General features: G+C 53.7%; 1 non-coding gene across 1 annotated transcript in view; it reads left to right on the top strand.

Moving 5' to 3' along the window:
• Positions 1-3555: 3555 nt before the first annotated feature.
• Positions 3556-5000, top strand: part of LOC126126046 (small subunit ribosomal RNA) — a 1909-nt gene continuing 464 nt past the window's right edge. Inside the window, exon 1 of the ribosomal RNA XR_007526749.1 lies at positions 3556-5000. This exon is cut by the window's right edge and continues 464 nt beyond it. This is a non-coding gene — a ribosomal RNA (small subunit ribosomal RNA).

The following is a 5000-nucleotide window of genomic DNA, read 5'->3' as shown; positions in this document are numbered from 1 at the left end:
TTTCATGACGAGTTATATCCAATATGCCAAATTCCCGCTGTCCCTATACATGCTGTAAGTCTGTGCACACAATATGAACCACACCTCAGCGAGACACTCCATCACACATTACTCTCTGCCTGTAACAGACACAGATACGATATGTAAGCACCAGCATGGACCAACGTCCGGTGCATCCTCTCCGCCACAGTACACCATCCACACTATGATAACCACACCAGGGGGTCCAATTATAAAATAGAATATCCCACCCGTCCAACATCCACAATTGCTCAGATAAGCCACCAACACCCACACATGTCCTACACAGGGGTGCACCCAACACCACCACACTGCCTCCTGTTACGGCACAGAAACAATGGCAGGAATGAATCACACAGGTCTGCCACTCCCTTGCCGCAACCACAGACGCGGCGCGCCTCCAGTCACGAGCGAAAAGCGCATCCTGACGAGACAGAACTGCTGTGACATACTGACGCTGCCTCAGACATTCACTTACAATGATCACTACCAACGAACCTGCCCCCCCCCCCCCCCCCAAACACACTATCTCTTACCATGTTGTGTACTGTAATCCAACCCATTTTGCACCTTAACCTAACCAAATTTGTAACGCAATTTGTACCGCAATGTAACGCAATTTGTACCGCAATGTAACGCAATTTGTACCGCAATGTAACGCAATTTGTAACGCAATTTGTGTCTTAACCTAACCCACGTTGTGCCTTAACCTAACCCACGTTGTGCCTTAACCTAACACACGTTGTGCCTTAACGTAACCCACGTTGTGCCTTAACGTAACCCACGTTGTGCCTTAACGTAACCCACGTTGTGCCTTAACGTAACCCACGTTGTGCCTTAACGTAACCCACGTTGTGCCTTAACGTAACCCACGTTGTGCCTTAACGTAACCCACGTTGTGCCTTAACGTAACCCACGTTGTGCCTTAACCTAACCCACGTTGTGCCTTAACCTAACCCACGTTGTGCCTTAACCTAACCCACGTTGTGCCTTAACGTAACCCACGTTGTGCCTTAACGTAACCCACGTTGTGCCTTAACGTAACCCACGTTGTGCCTTAACGTAACCCACGTTGTGCCTTAACGTAACCCACGTTGTGCCTTAACGTAACCCACGTTGTGCCTTAACCTAACCCACGTTGTGCCTTAACCTAACCCACGTTGTGCCTTAACCTAACCCACGTTGTGCCTTAACGTAACCCACGTTGTGCCTTAACGTAACCCACGTTGTGCCTTAACGTAACCCACGTTGTGCCTTAACGTAACCCACGTTGTGCCTTAACGTAACCCACGTTGTGCCTTAACGTAACCCACGTTGTGCCTTAACGTAACCCACGTTGTGCCTTAACGTAACCCACGTTGTGCCTTAACGTAACCCACGTTGTGCCTTAACCTAACCCACGTTGTGCCTTAACGTAACCCACGTTGTGCCTTAACCTAACCCACGTTGTGCCTTAACGTAACCCACGTTGTGCCTTAACCTAACCCACGTTGTGCCTTAACCTAACCCACGTTGTGCCTTAACCTAACCCACGTTGTGCCTTAACCTAACCCACGTTGTGCCTTAACCTAACCCACGTTGTGCCTTAACCTAACCCACGTTGTGCCTTAACCTAACCCACGTTGTGCCTTAACCTAACCCACGTTGTGCCTTAACCTAACCCACGTTGTGCCTTAACCTAACCCACGTTGTGCCTTAACCTAACCCACGTTGTGCCTTAACCTAACCCACGTTGTGCCTTAACCTAACCCACGTTGTGCCTTAACCTAACCCACGTTGTGCCTTAACCTGCTCTGTAATTGGCATATGACACGTTACATTAATCTAGTGTTGTCTAACCACAACCCTCTGAATATAGTTCGCTACTCGCACCGCCCACCCTCTTGTGTGTCGTTTCATGTTGAACACTTCGCAAGTGTTGCTTACTTTTTACATGCTCCCGCTGTACACTGTAATGTGGACAACTGCAGGATGTACATCGCCCCCCCCCCTCCACCCTGCCTTCGCACGCTGGTCGTTCAGGTGCTTGCGTGTTCAATGCCCTTCGCAGCTGTTCACTGGCATTCGCATGTCGAAGCGCTCAGTCTACGTCGTGGTACGGCCTGTGTCCACTGTCCGCTGATATCGTAAGCTTAATCCTCACATTGTACTGCACATAGGTCCGTATGTACTGAATGATACGCTGTGGCACATGTGTGACCGTACGACTGCGCCCAACAACAGCGAACCATACGGTCCAAATGTTGTGCACTCAGCCACGTGCCGTCTCCCCATAACAGCTACATTGCAGTGTGGTACGCCATAGAGACGTGTGGGAGTAACGGACGCCCTGGATGGCGATCAGCATGAGCCGTCTGTTGATGTAGTGGCGCGTGTATTCAAACGTAGTCGTCTCTTCTCACACAGTGTGATAGCATGGTGCACCGCGTTCCACATCTGCGACATGGTACAGATGCTGGTTGACAGTCGGTCTCGTAATGGACATCGCATACGTAGGGGGCCACCTCCCACGTGTTCTCTAGTCGTGCACATTTTGTTGCGTGTATGTGGGCAGACGTAGTGTGTCGTGACACCTAACAGACAGGTATGCAATAATCGTTGCATTTGCAAACTGGGATGGACGTCTACGTTTGCTGGTGACGTGACGCAACGCAAATGAACAACTGGTAAACCCATTGTGGTGCGGTTGTTGTTGCTGGAGGTAAATCAGTAAGGGCAAATCTGTGTGTGAAGCGATACGCGGCGGTGGCTGGGTGGGACCGTCCCCGGCCGGTGAGGGGGGGGCCGCCCGGCGTGCTGGCCGCGCGGTGCGTGGGCGCACGCGCTACAGCCGGCTGGTGGGGGCGCCCAGTGGCAGGCGCGCCGGCCGACGGACGCGGCAGGCGGCGCAGCTGCGCGCCGGGGCACCCTGCGCGCGGCGCCGGGCGGCCAAAGTGGGTCCTCGCGGGCCCGGTGCGAAGCGCGGTGGACATCTGCAGTGTGCTGGTCCGACTGAGGACTGTGTGCGTTGAGGATGCGCCGCCGCCCGGCACTCGGCGCCGCGACGCCGTCTGCTGCTCGGTCGCCCCAGCGGTTCTCGCTGGTGGTTTGTATCGCAGTTGTGCAGACGTGTTGGCACGTGCGCTGTGCTGGGAGAGTTCGCTTCGGCACCCACGTGGGGCCTTTGCCCTTCTGTGGCGCTGGCGTTGGAGCTGCCGGTCACCGTAGGTGGCGCGTGTTGTCTCCCGCCGGCAATGCCACGACAGCACGCTCCCGGGCCTCTGTCGGCAGCGGCAAGCTCAGTTGGGAGCACGGGTGGTCGCACCTAAAGCGTCTACTCGCCTAACTCCGGGCGATTGCGCCTCTCTCGAACCCGACCAAGTACTTAGGACGGCGCTGCGCGCCGCCGGGACCTGAGAGGGTTTCGAGGTGTATTGTGCAGGGGAGCTCAGCCTCCTCCTGTTTGCAGAATAATTGAGCGGACGCTTGCGTGTTCGCGCGGGCCCCTGGGACACACTCCCGGGCGGCCGGCTGCTCAGCTCTAGTTGACGCAGCTCCCTGGTTGATCCTGCCAGTAGTCATATGCTTGTCTCAAAGATTAAGCCATGCATGTCTCAGTACAAGCCGCATTAAGGTGAAACCGCGAATGGCTCATTAAATCAGTTATGGTTCCTTAGATCGTACCCACGTTACTTGGATAACTGTGGTAATTCTAGAGCTAATACATGCAAACAGAGTCCCGACCAGAGATGGAAGGGACGCTTTTATTAGATCAAAACCAATCGGTCGGCTCGTCCGGTCCGTTTGCCTTGGTGACTCTGAATAACTTTGGGCTGATCGCACGGTCCTCGTACCGGCGACGCATCTTTCAAATGTCTGCCTTATCAACTGTCGATGGTAGGTTCTGCGCCTACCATGGTTGTAACGGGTAACGGGGAATCAGGGTTCGATTCCGGAGAGGGAGCCTGAGAAACGGCTACCACATCCAAGGAAGGCAGCAGGCGCGCAAATTACCCACTCCCGGCACGGGGAGGTAGTGACGAAAAATAACGATACGGGACTCATCCGAGGCCCCGTAATCGGAATGAGTACACTTTAAATCCTTTAACGAGTATCTATTGGAGGGCAAGTCTGGTGCCAGCAGCCGCGGTAATTCCAGCTCCAATAGCGTATATTAAAGTTGTTGCGGTTAAAAAGCTCGTAGTTGGATTTGTGTCCCACGCTGTTGGTTCACCGCCCGTCGGTGTTTAACTGGCATGTATCGTGGGACGTCCTGCCGGTGGGGCGAGCCGAAGGCGTGCGACCGCCTCGTGCGTGTTCGTGCGTCCCGAGGCGGACCCCGTTGAAATCCTACCAAGGTGCTCTTTATTGAGTGTCTGGGTGGGCCGGCACGTTTACTTTGAACAAATTAGAGTGCTTAAAGCAGGCAAGCCCGCCTGAATACTGTGTGCATGGAATAATGGAATAGGACCTCGGTTCTATTTTGTTGGTTTTCGGAACCCGAGGTAATGATTAATAGGGACAGGCGGGGGCATTCGTATTGCGACGTTAGAGGTGAAATTCTTGGATCGTCGCAAGACGAACAGAAGCGAAAGCATTTGCCAAGTATGTTTTCATTAATCAAGAACGAAAGTTAGAGGTTCGAAGGCGATCAGATACCGCCCTAGTTCTAACCATAAACGATGCCAGCCAGCGATCCGCCGCAGTTCCTCCGATGACTCGGCGGGCAGCCTCCGGGAAACCAAAGCTTTTGGGTTCCGGGGGAAGTATGGTTGCAAAGCTGAAACTTAAAGGAATTGACGGAAGGGCACCACCAGGAGTGGAGCCTGCGGCTTAATTTGACTCAACACGGGAAACCTCACCAGGCCCGGACACCGGAAGGATTGACAGATTGATAGCTCTTTCTTGATTCGGTGGGTGGTGGTGCATGGCCGTTCTTAGTTGGTGGAGCGATTTGTCTGGTTAATTCCGATAACGAACGAGACTCTAGCCTGCTAACT

The sequence above is a fragment of the Schistocerca cancellata genome, unplaced genomic scaffold (assembly GCF_023864275.1).
Source record: "Schistocerca cancellata isolate TAMUIC-IGC-003103 unplaced genomic scaffold, iqSchCanc2.1 HiC_scaffold_450, whole genome shotgun sequence".
Classification (NCBI taxonomy): Eukaryota; Metazoa; Arthropoda; class Insecta; order Orthoptera; family Acrididae; genus Schistocerca; species Schistocerca cancellata.
The sequence above is the reverse complement of the archived record's forward strand: the minus strand, read 5'-3'. Positions and strand labels throughout refer to the sequence as shown.